General features: G+C 40.2%; 1 protein-coding gene across 10 annotated transcripts in view; it reads left to right on the top strand.

The window, feature by feature from the left end:
* Nucleotides 1-18251, top strand: part of WDR27 (WD repeat domain 27) — a 238367-nt gene that overhangs the window by 48005 nt on the left and 172111 nt on the right. For 2 of the 10 annotated variants that reach the window (XM_041743603.1, XM_041743600.1), the window contains one exon: nucleotides 3261-3319. The exons of the other annotated variants lie outside the window; for them this stretch is intronic. The gene's annotated coding sequence lies outside the window, so the exon portion shown is untranslated. The remainder of the gene's footprint in view (nucleotides 1-3260; nucleotides 3320-18251) is intronic. 10 annotated transcript variants of the gene reach the window in all.

Raw genomic sequence — 18251 nt, 5'->3', positions numbered from 1 at the left:
ATCCATCAATGCTATTTAAGCTCTTAAGGAAAGATGGCCATGAAGTTTGCATTAAGAATCATAATCATAGGTTATCATGATTCTTCACTCAAATAGAGCAGCATTTACTCTGGCTTACTTCCATACTCCAAGACTTTTATGCTGCCTGCTGGCATGAGGAACACTGCTGGAATTCATTCTTGAACAGAACTTTTCCTGAACTGAAATTCTACACTAAAAAGCAGTGAAGGAAACTTGTTACCATTCATTTATTTTGGACTTGGATTCAAAGGGTGGGAGGAATAGGGGAAGGACAATAGTTCTTTGAGACCAGTTAGTAGAAGGCCAAAAATCCCTCATTAGACTAAATAGCCTGAGGCAGAATTATGCAATTATGCAGAGCAATTATGCAAAGTGTATCTTTAGCAGGAGGGGAAAGATAAGATAAATATATGTCACGAAGCATATGAAGCTTTTGCCAAATATTATACATGGTCCCTCTAAATTCTAAAATGTCCCTAGTCTTCACCGCTCTGAAATTTTATCGATAGTGATAAAATTATATATTCAGAAGTTAAAGGAATTTGTACATTTGAGGTTGTGCTTTTTTTCTTTCATTTTTGTATTTGTATCAAAATAACATTCAAATACGGGAGGAAACAAGTATTGCACTCTTAAGGACTATTTAGTATTCCAAAAATATTAACAGCCACCTAAAATCTACCACTTGGAGTACTTATAATACTATTCAAACATGACTCTATTATTTCCAATTGTTCCTCTAATTGTGGCTTTGAATCCCAAAGGATTCCAGCAACCTCTCAAGAAGTAGAAATTTAGTAGTTTAGTGCTGAATAAGGTCTCTTTCTGGAAGGTGTGAAGGTTTGAAGGTCTGTCTTTTCTTTATTCTCCAAATGCTGTACACATCTTCCTAAGAAAAATTTGCACTCTTTTTCTGGACTAAGATTTATGAATAACTGCCAAATTTAAAAAATGGTTTGAACAAAAGCATATTATTAGCAGACTGGCAGTTTATTAAAATTCCACAACTATATTTCCATCTAATGTTCCACATTATCCTTGCCCACAGCCAACCATCCCCCAAAACTAGCAATCTCAGAAAATAGCAAAGTGTGTTAAGAACTTTCTTTCAGACCATACTGATTTTACTTGGTCTTTAGTTCATAATATACTGTGGAATTATCCATTTCAACATTAATAACTTAAAGATGTGCCCTGGAAGGTTATCTTGGACCTCGTAGGTGAGAAAAAAAAAGTTGTGAATATGTTCAAGTTTTGAAAATTCTATTTGGTACAAGTTGAGTGAGAGGAGCCTCCCATGTCTCTGTCTCTCTGTTTCTGTCTCTATACCTATACTCAGTCTCTATCTAGATCTATCCTCTCTGCTTATAATGCCTGACTCATTTAGGAGAAAAGGCAACCCATCCATATTCTAAAGTAACTTAAACATGTACTGTGAGGCTGCTACATTAGTTGAAAGACTTACAACACTGGAGAAAAGCCCAAGTAAAAATAATAACATTTCCAGGAGATTAACGCAGTTTAGAATTTTGTGTTTATTTCTTCTTCCTAAAAAATCTTGATGGTCCGACCAGTGAGACATCAAAAATCCACCCAGAACTTGAGTTAATATATATTTGTAATTATACTCAGAACTCTGTATACCCACCTCTCTCCTCCCCACAAACATGGCACACATTTCTTTTGCTGTTTTTCTTCTTCACTCTGTTTGCCATTAAAGCCAGGAATTCAAAAATGAGGAAGTTCTGAAGGGCAGACTCTACAAAACTGACCTAACTTGGCTTAAGCTCTTAAAAATTTTGGCCCAGGGTAGCCAAATATATTCTAGTTATAATAGTTGTAAGATTTATGGGTTCAAATTCTATGAAACTGAAAATCAAGGAATAATTTTTTCTTTCCTTATCTAAGGAATTATTTTTTTTAATTCAAGCAGACTTTCAGGATGAGAAAATTTACCGTATTTTTAGTTTACCATGCCTTTGGGGGCATTTTGTTCCCTAACAGCTTTCTAAACCCATAATTATAGATAACTTTTAATTGGCTCAAATTATTCTTAAAATGAGTAGAGGGAGAAACTACTAATTTGTTCCTCAATATTAAGTCTTCTCTTCTTCCTTTAGAATTTTAGATGAACACAAAACCACACTAGCTAGAGAGCAATTTCTTTCTGTCTCCCTTGCAAACCAAGTTTTGCCATTGACGTGTGAGTGTATATGACTGGAATTTTCAGGTCACATTAGAAAACTGCTTTTCTTCATTTCCTCTTTCCCTATATTTATTACTTAATAATAATTACTTATTTATTTTTTTTTAATTTTTTTTTTAAATTTTTATTTATTTATGATAGTCACAGAGAGAGAGAGAGAGAGGCAGAGACACAGGCAGAGGGAGAAGCAGGCTCCATGCACCAGGAGCCCGATGTGGGATTCGATCCTGGGTCTCCAGGATCGCGCCCTGGGCTAAAGGCAGGCGCCAAACCGCTGCGCCACCCAGGGATCCCAATAATTACTTATTTTATGAAAATTGATACTCTCCTGGGAATAGAAAAGCTAGTGAAAACTGTCCTCATGTTCAACTTGTTTCCAAACTAAGAAGGATTATTAAAATAAATTCACAAATAACTGAAACAAAGTAAAACAAGACAAGTAAGCATAATAGATGTATACACAATGCTAAAGGTTCAAAGGAAAAATATATCTGGCCTGAGGCATCCAAAAAATAATTTATTCAGGAGTTAATGATTGAGAAAGGTGATAACGAATAAAGTGGGAGAAGCTGGCACCCTGGCCCTGGCCCTGGCCCTGGCCCTGGCCCTGGTCCACCCTGAAAAATGCAGAGAAGTCAAATGCTTCCTGTGAATCTTGACACAGACACCGAGTTAGCTGACATTATTCCAGCAACGCTGTGGGTCAGAAATGTGTTCACTGCTTTACATGTCTAGCTTTCTATAGCTACTGTAACAGATGACCACAAACTCAGTAGCTTTAAAACAACACAAATTCAATACCTTAGCATTCTGAAGATTAGTTTCACAGGGTTTCACAGGGCCAAACTCAAGGGGTGGGCAGGGCAGCAGTTCCTTTCTGCAGCCTCTGAGGAGGATCCATTTCCTTGCCCTTTCCAGCTTCTAGAGTTTGCCCACATTCCTTGGCTAGTAGCTTCTTCCTCTGTCTTCATAGTTAGCAATGTTGATAGAATTCTCACATTGCATCACTCTGACCTTCCTTTTCTACTTTAAGGAGACTTGTGTATACGTGGGACCCATCCAGAGGATCCGGAAAAATACCTCTATCTCAAGGTCAGCTGATTAGCAGCCTTAATTCCTTCTTGCCATGTAACATTATATTCAGATTCTGAGGATTAGGATGTGGATATCTTTGGGAGGCCATTATTCTGCCTATTACATATAATCTCATTTAATTTTTACAGATCCATGATGTTGGTACTAGTGTTAACTCTATAAATAAGAAATGAAGGAATAGAAAGATTAAGGGATTTGCCCATGATAACCAAGCCAATAAGTGGCAGGTCAGAATTGAGAACTCAAGTATTTCTTACTCCAGGGCCGAAACTTTGATAAATACCAAAAATCCGGGTCACTTTAAAGTGACCAATAATTCAGTGTTAAAAAACCACGAGTCCCAGGTAACTGGCAGGTTTTAACACTGAGAAACCCCCTCCGTCCCAGGAAAACTACAATGGTTAATCACCATATTTGAACACTTAACCCAAATCCCTATTACAATAGTTTAGTGAGAATTAATTAAGAGCCTGGTGACCAGAGATCATCACTAAATTCCAGAGGACTCCACTGTGGCAGGATATGGTGCTTTACAAGGCACAGAGATGGCAGAGAAACTCTACCTCTTCTTCCAAGTTAATGTTTCCCTGGCTTTGAAAGAGGACTTCAACTACTCCCATTTTGACCTCACTCTACATTTTCTAATTGATTGAGTTCTTGTTTCCTTCTTGTATTTTAATTCCGGCAAAAGAGTAGGCAAAGTGTTCCCTGATGGGAACTGAAACTACCACCTCAAGCAATAGGGACTTCCCTGAGTCATCAAGACCCCCCACCCATGACAATGATGACCTGACTTTTATTGCCTACCTGCACATACCCACCAACCTTTGCCCCATTTTCCTTACATAAACTTGTAAGTATTTTTTAAAGATTTTATTTATTTATGAGACAGAGAGAGAGAGAGAGAGAGACAGAGAGAGAGAGAGAGACACAGGCAGAGGGAGAAGCAGGCTCCATGCAGGGAGCCTGATGTGGGGACTCTATCCCGGGTCTCCAGGATCACGCCCTGGACTGAAGGTGGTGCTAAACCGCTGAGCCACCCGGGCTGCCCTAAACTTGTAAGTATTTTTGGCACTTTGGAGATAGTCTTTGAAATGCTAATCTGTTGGCCTTACTGAAATAAATTCCTTTATTGTTTCACCACCACTCATTTCTCTGTCTTTGGATTTTGTCAGCAGCAAGGAACAAACCTAGTCTGCTGAGGCTCTTGGAGCCAGGTGCTCTCATACCCCTTCTGTCCAACTAGTTTGACTAAAAGATGCATTCGCTGAAGATGGTCCAGATAATTTACTCCAAGAAGATTCATAAGTAGGGCCTTGAATGTAGATGGGAAAATATACTTGAGGCAGAAAATTTAGAATTACTACAATTAGTGTCTTGAACTGACAATAGAAACCCACCCTGGGACAGGGATTGGAGTACTTTGTTTTTATAGGAGGTGATTCCAAGAGGCATTTGTGGGGGCTGGGAAAGAGAAGAAAGGATGGAAGCCAATCTAGTGGATGATGATGAATAGGTTACTGATAAGGACAGCTGGATTACTGACAATGGACAAAGTTACTGAAAATGGACAGATCCCACTGGGACCTTTGAGAAGATGGTGTAGAACATGCATCAGAGTTGTTCCCTGCAGAGGTGAGGAAGTTAGGATTCTGGCCAGGCAGTAGGAAACCTGCAGCATGCACTGAAACCGAAACTGCCAAGGGGATATGGGCAGAGCACCAATAGTTCTAATTTGCCTATCCAAATCATTTCCTGAGTCTTCCCACTTCTCATAATTTCTACAGTGACAATCCTTGTTTGAGCCACCACAGCAGTTTCCCCATTGGCTTTCTTGCTTCCACTTTTCCTCCCCACCCAATCCCCACAAAATAGCCAAATGTCTTTTCTAAAGCATGACTCCAATTATGTCACCCACACCCTAGCAAAAACTCAGATTCTTGTTACCAGCTAGAATCTAGCTTCCCCATTGCCTTCAAAGCCTTCCATGGTCTGGCTACCCCATCTCTCTGATCTTACCTCCAAGTAAACCTGGTTCATTACTCAGCTATCTACTTTTCTTTTTGTTGATTAGATTTATTTCCGTCTTTGCTCTTTGGGTTCTCTGCTTTTCCCACATTAACTCTAATAATCACCTCCACACAAAGGCCTTTTCTTATTTATTAACCTTAGCCCCAGTCATTCATTTCACTGACTCTTAGAGCAATTATTGGTCCCCTAAAAACTCTTTTTGTTTTCATATTTATTGTCTCTCTCTGCACACTAAAACGTAAACTCCTAATTGGCAGTAATTTGGAATATCTTGTTCAAAGCCATGTTCCCAGTACCTAGAATGGTTCCTTGCACTAGGGATTTCAGAGATATTTCCTACCGAAAAAATGTTTCCAAGATGGATGAAGTTGAATGGAAGGGCTTATCTGTCTTGATTATCATAAACATAACTCCAATATACCATGTTTATTACTGGTTTACAATATCATGAGGAGATGATTTGTTAAGAAAAAGTAAAACTGATGAGATTATGAAAAATTTTCATCAGTGAAGTCCCATTTAATGAAGTCATTATTTTCAAAGAGGTTTCTAATCCTAATGTTCTAGATATTTTTAGAATGGATATAAAACGACAACTTAGAATTTTCTTTTTCCTTTTAAGTAAATCTACTTCTAGATCTGGCTTAAAATTATTCTCTTCCAGGTTTAGTCAATGTATTAAAAAGTAGCTGAAACTAACAGTATTGCAAAACATATCAATCAACTTCTGGGAGGTAAGTTATTACTTTCTGCAAACCTAGACAGCTCTACTTTGTCTAAATCTTTAAATTAAGGCTGTAACTTTTTATTTTCTGTATTGTGGTTCCTAACTTCCTGTTCTACTGTTGACTAATTATATGTTGCATCAAATCCCATCTCATATGAAGACCCTATTAAAAATTTGGAATGAAGTTGGCAAATTTTAAATAGAAATAAATAAATGCACACTGTCAGAGTTCAGTAGGACACTGACAGTGGAACACAATACTCCAAAGTGAGTCTCAAAGCCCTTCAAATACAGCCCAACATACATTGCAGCCTTCTGCCCTCCTTTTCCCTCCCCCCACTCCCCACCAGTCACCCTGTTTTGTCTACACCTGTTACAGAAGCAGGCTTCCTCCCTCTTGCCTGTCTTTGCCTGGGCTCTTTCCCAGCCTATCCCCCCTTCCTGTCAGCATCCTCTACTCTCACACCTCTCTTCTTCTTTCGTGTTCCAGCTCAAGGTTTCCTTCTTCTAGGAAGCTCTTTCCAAACCCCCAGGCACTTGCTTGGTCTTTATTCCTGTGCTCAGTGTTCAAATTATACTTGGTAAAAATATGCCTAACATCTCTCTTTTCAAACTGCTGTGTAATGGTTTATGTTCAAATCAACATCCATCCTGCTGGATGATCTCTCAGGGCAAGAACACCATCTATTCTGGAATCCTCAACACTTAACATACTCACTATAGGAAGTGCTCACTAAGTAGCCGGTGAATATTCTACTCATTTCAACATACCTTGGGGTTCTAAGAGGGTGTGTTCTGCACATATTATTTTGCTCTGCATTGGTAATTGGCAATTGGCAGGGGTTGGGGGACATGTTATGTTCATGTCTCCTCTTTTTCCCTATATTCTCCCTTCTGTCTTCAGAATGGAACAGCAACTAGATGAAGAGACTGGACTGAGGACCTTATATACTACCTCTGACACCAGGACTCAGGCACCAGCTTGCAGGGCTTTTCTCTGACTTCTTATTTCTTTTTATGAATACTTCTCCCATCTACTCTCTCTTTCCAAGAGTTCTTGTGCCCTCGGGCTTTTCCTTGACACTTCTATCAATACCCCCAAATTACTTAAATATATGTATACAGGAGCCTTTCTATTTTAAAAGGCATAGATTACTTCCAATGAAATTCTACTAAGTGGGACTCGTGCTCAGTGGTTGAGCATCTGCCTTAGGCTCAGAGTATGATCCCCAGGTTCTGGGATGAGTCCCACATTGGGCTCCCTGTGGGGAGTCTACTTCTCCTTCTGCCTGTGTCTCTGTCTCTCTCTGTGTCTCTAATGAATGAATAAAAAAATATAAAAAAAAAATTCTAATAAGCAAACTTTTTAATTTGGCATCTAGCTGTGTTTTACTAGTTCTAGCACTCTGCATCTAAGCCTTCCATATAAAATAACTTTTTATAAAAAAACACATATTTATTAATTTGCTAATTACCAACTTGCATGTTGTGACCTTTAATTTTAAGTGTCAACTTGAGTATGGTGTCCAGATTAAACATTCTGGGTGTGTCTGGGAAGGGTATTTCCAGAAGAGATTAGCATATGAATCACTGGACTCAACAGATTGCTTCCCCCATGTAGATGGGCCTCATCCAATCCAGTGGGGGCCTGAATAGAGCTATTAGCAGAAAAAGGAGGAATTCACCCTCTTTTTTCCTGCCTCATTGAATACAATAGGACATCTCATATCTTTCCTGGGACTGAAATTTACACCATCTGCTCCCTGGTTCTCAGGCCTTCAGGTTTAAGACTGAATTACATCATTGGGTTTCCTAGGTCTCCAGCTTACAGTTGGTAGATCATGGGACTTCTCAGCTTCTATATTCACATGAACCAGTTCCTCATAATAAATCTCCATATTTATATCTATATCTATATTTATATCCACCTCCTATTAGTTCAATTTTTCTGAAGAACACTAACAGATTTAAAATATATACTTTATATAAAATAAATACAAATAAAGCCACAATGTCACTTCTAGCTCATTTTTTAAACTACCAGTACTCCATAATACAGAAATTTACCTCAATAAATTAATTTCTGACTGAATTTCAATTGTTTTAAATAACTCTTTAATCTAATATTGGCCTTACCCTACAGATTTAAGGGAAAAAAAAGCCTTAATTCACCTCGAATTCAGTATCACATTTTGAGTAGGTGTTTTTGCCTCACCCTTTAAATACCAACCCAAAAAGTTTTCAAAGCAAATTTGTTAATTTGTGTTTTTTTCTTCTTTTTCAAATAGTAAACTCTATATTTGATCAAGTAAAGTCCTATTATTTCATCATTGCATGAGAGGGTTTTCTTTAATGTTAAAAAATGTTTAACTTTTAAATTCAAAGTGTAAAAGTCATTTGAATGTCACTCTATAAAACTGTAGGAAGCAATAGGTTAAAGTCCTTTTCTCCTTTCCCATCCCCATTTCTCTGGAGACCACTTCTGCTGGCAACTGGGTACACATTTTTCCCAATGATTAGGATTTCCTTCAACCCTCCTTCTTACAAACTTTTTCCTTCAACTCAATAGTTCCCTAAATATATCCCTGACTGGCTCTCCTTTGCTGAACTGCCAATTATGAAAGAACTGGCCTCTTTATACTTTATTTCTTATTCATTCTTCAACCCTGTAACCCTCTGTCCCTCTGCTCTTCTGATACTACTCTCACTAAAATACACCCATACCCACATAGCTACCCAATTCAGGAACTTTTCTTCCTTCCCAGTCTTCATCTCACTCGATATGGCTTCTTCCCCTGAACCCTGGCATCATGAAGTCCATTCCTCCCTTGCTTTCTAAGACAACACTCTTCTGGTTTTCTTCCTATCACTAATGGCTACTTTTCAATTCCTGTTTGTCCTATCATACCTGTGTTTCTCATGTCAGTGTTCCATAGACTTCTACTCTTGGGTTTTCTTTCTTCTCTTCTACATGTCTTTCTGTATTCTCATCCACCAGTTTCAACTATTACCTTTGTGAAGGATTTCTTTTCCTTTGGTGCCCATGATTCTTGGTCACACTGCTTTGAAGAATCAAGAGGTAGACCAAATGAAGGGTAGTGGGCAGCAAAGTAAAGCTTATTGAGCCACGGTAAAGAAAAGTTTACTGAGCAACAGTTACAAAAAGAGGAAGGGGACCCAAGAGGGTAGAGTTGACAATTTGGTGTTCAAATCTAGGGGTTTTTATGGCCTCTTTGGTGTAGACTGTTTTAATCTGATTAACCCCATGCACCTGTCACCCAATCAGGTTTTTGTCCCCATGCTCATCTAGCTATCAAGTAGTCGTTCATGTGGGAAAGGGTGGAGGGTTACTTCAAGGGTGGTGAAGACCAAGAGGTCTGTGGTGGGACCAAGAGGGTAGTGGCCACCACTGCCCTAGGGCATGCTTGCCAGCTGCAGGCCACCAGATCAAGCTCTTTGTTTAAATATCTCACTAGCTGTTGAACTGGCCCCTGGGCCTAAATTAGGACGCCCAAGGCTAGTCCCTTTCTTTCTGTCACACACAAGTTCTTTTTTTTTTTTTTTTTTTTAAATTTTTTATTTATTTATGATAGTCACAGAGAGAGAGAGAGAGAGGGAGAGACACAGGCGGAGGGAGAAGCAGGCTACACAAGTTCTAAGTCCTCTTAGTAGGATGACTTAGAGCAGGAACATTGAGGAAAGTCTAGAATAACAGAATAGGGGTCTTTCTTTTTCCTTTTAAGGGCAGTTTTGCTCTTAGGATGGGGTGAGGCAGGGGGAGGCTTGCCCCTGATGACTTTTCTTCTGACTATCCTTCATTACCTATATACTAATAACTTCCAGATCTGTCTGTAGACCCTGATGTGAATCAGGCTAATGCCATCTTGGGCAAATCTGCCATGATAACCAGTTTGTGACCTGAAACCTTCTTGAGCATGACCTCCCCCCGCCCCCACCACCATTCTTTTGTTTGGCCACACACTTACGTACACCATCAGTGTATGTTGATCTGCCCCAGAGATAGGACTCTTCTGAAACATTCTCCTTTTGGGAGGGTGTCCCTAAACATGTACTCCTAGCTTCCAGGGCTATAAATTCAGGTCTTAAAGGAGGTGGGGTTGTGGAGATCTGCTTGTCTTTGTGGCAGCCCAAGACATGCTTCTATCTGTAAGTTCCCTTAATAAACCATTTCCTGTCAAGCTGGACTTCTAAGCATTTTTCTTTGGTCTTCTGGCTCCTTTGGCCTTTGGAGGTCATTTGCATATACCTCTCTTTCATGGAACAACCCTACTCTTCCCCTGACTTACAAATGCCCAAATCTATTTTCTAATATCTCTAATGCCCCAGATTCACAATTAAACTCCCTTTGTTTGTAGCTGAATTTCTGATGTCTCCCCTCTCATCATAACCTTATAATAACCTGATCCTCTTCCTATATTCCATAGCTTGCTCACATTCCCACTCATTCCTGTTGTCCAAACTGAAACAAATGAATCTTTCTCTTCTCTTTGCCCATCTTCGTATCTAGTTTCTCAGTCAATTATTTTACTATTACTCTGAAATATTCTGTTCTGTCACTACCACATTTCTAAAGATACTTTCAACAATCTCTGTGTGAGTTAGTTTTAAAGTGTTATAATAACTCACACAGAGATTGTTGAAAGTATCTTTTAATCATAGATTAATCATCCTTTAATCATAGAACCATCAAGTCATTATCCAGATTGCAGTTATTTTCTGATACATCCATTTCAGTTCCCTGTTTTAAAACCTCCAATATTTTCTAATATTCACAAGATTTTAAAATGCATACCTAAAAATTAACAAGTCAGGAAACAGCAAATGTTGGCAAGGATGGGGAGAAAGGGGAACAGTCTTACATTTTTGGTGGGGATATAAGCTAGTACAGCCACTCTGGAAAATAGTATGGAGGTTCCTAAAAGTTAAAACTAGAGCTACCCTATGACCCAGCAATTGCACTACTAGGTATTTACCCAATGGATACAAATGTGATCTGAAGGGGCACCTGCACCCCAATGTTTATAGCAGCAATGTCCACAATAGCCAAACTATGGAAAGAGCCCAGATGTCCATCAACAGATGAATGGATAAAGAATATGTGGTATATATACAAAGTGGAATATTACTTAGCCACCAAAAGGATGAAATCTCACCATCTGCAATAACATGGATGGAACTGGAGGGTATTAAGCTAAGCAAAATAAGTCAATTAGAGAAAGACAATTATCATATGGCTTCACTCATGTGTGGAATTTAAGAATCAAAATAAAGGAGCATAGGGGAAGGGAGGGAAAAATAAAACAAGACAAAATCAGAGAGGGAGACAAACCGTAAGAGACTACTAACTATAGGAAACCAATGGAGGGTTGCTGGAGGGGAGGTGGGTAGAGGGATGGGGTGACTGGGTGATGGGCATGAAGGAAGACACGTGATGTAATGAGCACTGGGTGTTATATAGGTCTGATGAATAACTGAACTCTACATCTGAAACTAATAATACACTGTGTTAATTAATTGACTTAAGATAAAAAACACATACCTGTTATAATCACATATTACACACATTAAATGATAACTCTCTCTCACACACAAATAAGGTAGTTAGCCATCAGATTCCATTTTATCTAACAATCCCTGCCTACTAACACCCTATCTTTTAGCCATTCCTCCAGCTGTCTGGGTTCCTGCTTGCATCTGGGTCCTTGCTCAGGGTGTTTCATCAGCATTCAACCAGCAATTTCATTGTGATTGAACTGTGAATATGTTCTCTCTTCGAAAGAGAAATGAGCAGTTAAGATGATCCCTGTTTTTTAAATCAGGGAAAGGTTGACACCCCTGGGGGGTGGGTCGGAGGGACACTCCTGGGGGTGTCTAAGGGACGCCTGGCCCAGCCTGTGCAGCCTGGACACCCAGTGGATGTTGGATGTCGCTGGCAGGGGACAGGACAGGCTCAAAGCCAGTTGTTTTCTTGGGGGTGATCTTCATGAAGGTGGGAATGCTGTATCTGGGCAAGTCCTGGGCGGCTGATGGAGCCAGGTTAGCAGGTGTCACCCCCGGCGGGGCTGCGCTGGCTCTGACTGCCCACTGGACTGTCTAGGCAGGGGTGTGGAGTGTGGTGCCAGAGACCATGCAGGATGTTAGGGGACAGCTGGCTCTGTTTCCAATGATTGAAAAAGGAAATGACCTTAAAACGACAGTGTCCTGTTAGTTGCAGATCCTTGTGGTAGGGAAGTAGAACAACATCTATAAAGTCAGGGTTTCTTCAGTCCACCTAACAGGAAGGCAGTAGATTTTTCTTTCCCCTGAAATTAAAGCAGCTAAATACAAAGAGTACTATTACCTTTAAAAATGTTTAAGAATTTCGGAAAGGACTTCAATACTGTGGCTGTGTCTGATTTGCTGCTACCCCCACTTCACACCAGCAGTGGCCTGGCTCCCTGTTAGCTTGTTCTACCTCAGGAGAGCCAGAACTGGGGTCTCTTCTGACCTGGGTCACGTGCAGAACTTTAGATCTTCTTCTGCTACAGAGTAACCCAGCAAGGATACGTTAATGATGGTCCCATTTGTCACTTTCTGTGATGACCATCCTATTGTGAGAGTCTCCTTGAGGTGTTGAGCACTCTAGTAGCCTTCAAATGCTTGACTTGTGACCTCAGCATTTCCAGCCTTTTTGGCTTCAGAGATTCCATTAGCTCCATTAGCTTCAAGCTTTGTCTATATATAGACAAAATTTCACTCACCTTGGGCTAGACTCAGACCAGCTTAAATTGGACCCAGTTTGACCCAGGACCACATCCAATTTTTAAGTCGGACCCAGTCTGATAACCACCAGCAGTTCCCAATGTGGAATCTGGGGAGAATGGGGAGACAATTGGGGGAGGGCTTCCAACCACATGGGGAACCGTGGAAATCCAATGGGATCAGGAGCTCAACACAGGGAGTGCAGAGCTCAGAGCAGGGCGCAAGTCACCCAGGGTCCTGGGAAGTCAGGAGAACTCCAAGTGCTTGCAGGCGTATGCCTGTGTTTCTCCTTGTCCCCAAAGCTGCTAGATGTGGCTTCACATCCCATCACTGCTGCTAAATCTGTTAACAAAACTCAGCTGAATAAATTTAAAGATCAAATTGGCTATTTAATGATGCAGGAGTCAGCATCCCTGTCTAGCCACAGGAAGGAGCTTTGTGGAGCCATGGGAAAGGAAAGGCTTTCCAAGGTGGAAAGAGTGTGGAAGGACTTTGCTGGAGAATGCACGGTTTCGGGCAAGGTCAGCTTCCTCAGGTAATGGAAAGGGTAAGTGGGACAGGGTATAATAAGTTGCATTCCTGGCATTGAGGCTGCAGTTAGGCGTGAAGTCTTGGTCTGCTGTTACGGAGTTTAGCCCAGTGATTGCAGTTTGCCCTGCTGTCTTCTTTCAGCAGTTCAGGTATGTATTGAATATTTATCATGTATTAGTTACTAGGATACAATACTGAGAAAATAGACATCTATATTCCTCTCCCAAAGCTAGATGTTAATCAGTTATGTGATTTTATATATATGTGTGTGTATCTATATACACTGGACCTGGACCTGTGAAACATGGGGGTTAGGTGTGACCACTCCCCATATAGTCAAAAATCTATACAAAGTGTGACTCCCTGAAAACTTAAGTACTAATAGCTTACTGTTGAGAAGCCCTTCCCGTAAACAGTTGACTGACACATATTTTGTGTTATATGGACTGTGTACTCTATTCTTACAATAAGATCAGCTAGAGAATGATACAGTCCTGTAATTGTATTTATTGAAAAAAAAATCTGTGTAAGTGGACCTTCAGTTCACACCTGTGTTGTTGAGGGATGAGCAAATCCGAGGAATGAGCTCGGTCACAGGAGGTCAATGAAGGGGGCTGGGAATGTGATGTAGGATGAGCCCCAACAGCTGGGCTGGGCTGGGCTGCAAGTTTGGTCTCTATCTTCAGAAAGATGGGCAGCTGTTGGCAGCATCCAAGCAGGGCATTGCCTTCATACCTTGTAGTTCAGTCATTCCTTGATGGGGGGGCCCAGAAGGAGCTCCTTAGGGATAGGGTAACAAGGACTGGCCTGGGAAGCAGCCAAGGCCCACTGCATGAAAATGCCAGGCTACGAACACATGAATCCCCAACCCGGGTGGGGAATTGTTCTTGGGCAAATGCAGATGATCGCTCCATAGGTCTGGGAGCATGTGGTGTCAGCATCCCAGAGCCCTGTGGACCTCAGGTCCTTGCTACCTGCCTCCTTCCCAAAGGTGGCCAGTCTCCTGCTCCCTGATGTTTGAGGCCAGTTCTGCCTGCTGGTGGGCTGGTACTGGCCCCACCAGATGACTAACGTATGTGATTATGAACATGCCCCAGATGCCCCTCTCTCCCCGTGCTGCTGCAGGTGGACATCTGGGCTGTTTCCGATTTTGGAATCATGAATAGCGCTGTTTTGTGCATTCTGATGTGTGTTCTGTGTTACACGTTTCTTGATGCACATGCTCACGGTTAGCTGTGTGCTTGGCACAGAATTGCTCCCTGGTCTGTTTTTCTGAGTGGCTGATTCAGCTTCACTACTCCTTCTGGAGGGTTTGGAAGTTCATCCAAACTCAATGTTCTTAGCCTTTTTTGGTTTTAACCATCCTGATGGGTGTATGGTTTTCATTTTTCATTTCAATTTGCATTTCTCTGATAATTAATAAAGATGAACATCTTCTCCAGTTAATTGGCCATTTGGAGATCTTTCGTGAGGTGCCTTTCGCATATTTTTCTGTCGGTTTGTCTGTCTGAGGATTTGTAGGAATTCTTTGTATGTTCTGGATATCCTTCTCAGCTTTATGTGTTGCTCATCTTTCCTACGTTATGGCTTGCCTTTTCACTCACTGAGTGGTGTCTTTTTTTTTTTTTAAGATTTTATTTATTTATTCATGAGAGACAGAGAGGCAAGGACATAGGAGAAGCAGGCTCCTTGCAGGGAGCCTGATGTGGGACTCAATCCCAGGACCCTGGGATCATGACCTGAGCCAAAGGTAGATGCTCAACCACTGAGCCACCCAGGCATCCCTGAAATGGTGTCTTTTGAAGAATCTCAAGTTTTGTATTTGTGGATATTTATTATTATTGTGGACGTATTAAAGTTTTTGTCTTTCTTGAGCATCTAAATACTAATATATATATACTTAGACAAACATGAATTTTTTTTTTTCTCAGAATCTATTCCTTTCCTGGCAATAGTCCTTGAATTTTCTTGGGTGGCCATTCTTCTCTCTTCTGGCCAGGCCCTGGGGGTCACAGTCCCATGACACGTAGGGCTGACTGGTCAGCACACTTTTATCCTTCTGATTACACGATAAATTCAAGGATGAGAAGTGGCCCAAATTGGCCCAAACTCATAGGGGATGTTCAGGGTTTGATAGGAAGAGATGGTCACTCTTCCCGCACCAGAGCATGGCAGGTTGGCCATGGGAGCTGCTGGCCACCCTGTTGCCAGGAAATGGCAACAGAAAGGAGAAACCAGAGCCAAAGTATAGACAGGCCCTCTGAGAGATGGAGAGACCAGGCCTGGGTGGCTCAGGCTGCTGTATAGGGCCCTGTGTAGACCTTTCAGTGACAAGTCTACCCCTCCAGGGAAAGCATCCCTTTCTTTTGGGCCCACTAGGGCTGAGCTTCCTCTCACACGGAGAAGGCACTTATTGATATGCAGAGTAAACTGCCTTAATGTAATCTTTTTAAATGTCTATACTGTGTCCCGCTGAATGTAAGGACTTTGATTGCATTTTATATTCTAATCAATGCTATTTTGGACATCCTTGAAGAAATACATTTTGGGAAATGTACAATGATTTACATGTTTTAAGTTTATAGAATGAAAATTTAGGAATCAAAGAATATGTACTTTTAAAAATATTTTGACCTACATTGCCAAATAGCCAAAGTTAATGCCCATTTATTCTCTTATCAGCAGTGTATGAGAAAAAGTCTGTACATGATAATTTTATTTTATCATTTAGTTATTGCCAAGTTCGAATATGAAAAATGACATCCTTTTGTCTTAACGTCACATTTCTTGATTACTAATTGTTTTTATATGTTTATTGGGCACTGGTATTAATCTTTTTTGTGAATTTATTGCTATTTATTTACTTATTTCAAAAGTCATTTTATTTATTTTGTTTTTTTCATCATGATGCATGTCCTTCATCCCTATCCTCTATTTCTTCCATCCCCCCACTGATCTCTCCTCTGGTGACCAACAGTGTGTTCTCTGTAGTTAAGAGCTTGCTTCTTAGTTTCTCTCTCTCTCTTCCTTTCCCCTTTGTTTGTTTCTTAAGGCCCACAAATGAGTGAGATTATATGGTGTTTGTCTTTCTCTGACATATTTCACTTAGTATAACATTCACTGGCTCCATCCATGATATTGCAAATGGCAAGATTTCATTCTTTTTTATGGCTGAGTAGTATTCCATCCTGTTTCTACACCACATCTTCTTTATCCATTCATTAACTTGTTGGACACTTGGGCTGCTTCTGTAATTTGACTATTGTTGATAATGCTGCTGTAAACATCAGGGTGCATGTCTCTTTTTGAATTGGTGTTTTTGTTTCCTTTGGATAAATACCCAGTAGTGTGATTGCTGGGTCATAGGTAGCCCTATTTTTACTTTTTGAGGAACATCCATACTATTTTACAGAGTGGTTGTACCAGTTTGCAATCCCACCAATAGTGTAGGAGGATTCCCCTTTCTCCACATCTTCACCAACACCTCTTTTTTGATTTTAGCCATTCTGACAGATGTGAGGTGACATTTCATTGTGGTTTTAGTTTATATTTCTCTAATGATAAGTGATGTTGAGCATCTTTTCATGTGTCTGTTGACCATCTGGATGTCTTCTTTGGGGAAATGTCTATTCATGTCTTCTGCCCATTTTTAAATTGGATTATTCATTTTTGGGGGGTGTTGAGTTAAAGAAGTTCTTTACAGACTTTGGATACTAGCCCTTTATTTGATATGTCATTTGCAAGTATCTTCTCCCATTCTGTAGGCTGCCTTTTAGTTTTGTTGACTGTTTCCTTTGCTGTGGAGAAGTTTTTATCTCACTGAAGTCCCAATAGTTCAATTTTGCTTTTGTTTCCCTTGCCTTTGGAGACGTGTCTAGTTGGAAGTTGCTGTGGCCAAGGTCACAGAGGTTGCTGCCTGTGTTCTTCTCTAGGATTTTGATGGATTCCTTACTCATAGGTAGATATTTCATCCATTTTGAGTCTATTCTTGTATGTGGTGTGAGGAAATGATCCAGTTTCATTTTCATTCTTCTGCATATGGCTAATTTTCCCAACACCATTTATTGAAGAGACTGTCTTTTTTCCATTGGATATTCTTTCTGACTTTGTAGGAAAGATTAGCTGACCATAGAGCTGAGAGTCCATTTCTGGGTTCTCTGTTCTGTTTTATTGACCTATGTGTTTTTGTGCCAGTACCACACTGTCTTGATGATTTACAGCTTTGTAATAGAACTTGAAGTCCGGAATTGTGCTGCCATCAGCTTTGGTTTTCTTTTTCAAGATTGCTTTGGCTATTTGGAGTCTTTTGTGGTTCCATACAAATTTTAGCATTGTTTGTTCCAGCTCTATGAAAAATGCTGGTGGTATTTTGATATGTATTGCACTGAATGTGTGGATCACTCTGGATAGCATAGACATTTTAACAATATTTGTTCTTCCAATCTATAAGCATGGAATGTTTTTCCAGGTCTTTGCATCATGTTGAGTTTCTTTCATAAGTGTTCTTTGGCTTTCAGAGTACAGGTCTTTCTCCTCTTTGGTTAGGTTTATTCCTAGATATTTTATTGTTTTTGGTGCAGTTGTCAATGGCATTGTTTTCTTAATTTTTCTTTCTGCTGCTCATTATTAGTAGATAGGGATACAACAGATTTCTGGATATTGATTTTTGTATCCTGCAACCTTACTGAATTCATTTATCATTTCTAGCAGTTTTTTTTTGTGGTCTTTATGGCTTTCCCTACATTGTATAATGTCATATGGAAAGAGTGAGAGTTTTACTTCTTCCCTACCAATTTGGATGCCAAATTTTATTCCTTCCTCTTGTCTGATTGCTGTGCCTATGACTTCTAGTCCTATGTTGTACTAAACACTGGTAAC

The sequence above is a fragment of the Vulpes lagopus genome, chromosome 2 (assembly GCF_018345385.1).
Source record: "Vulpes lagopus strain Blue_001 chromosome 2, ASM1834538v1, whole genome shotgun sequence".
In the NCBI taxonomy this organism is placed as follows: domain Eukaryota; kingdom Metazoa; phylum Chordata; class Mammalia; order Carnivora; family Canidae; genus Vulpes; species Vulpes lagopus.
Note: the sequence above shows the minus strand (reverse complement) of the source record. Positions and strands in the feature narration are given on the sequence as shown.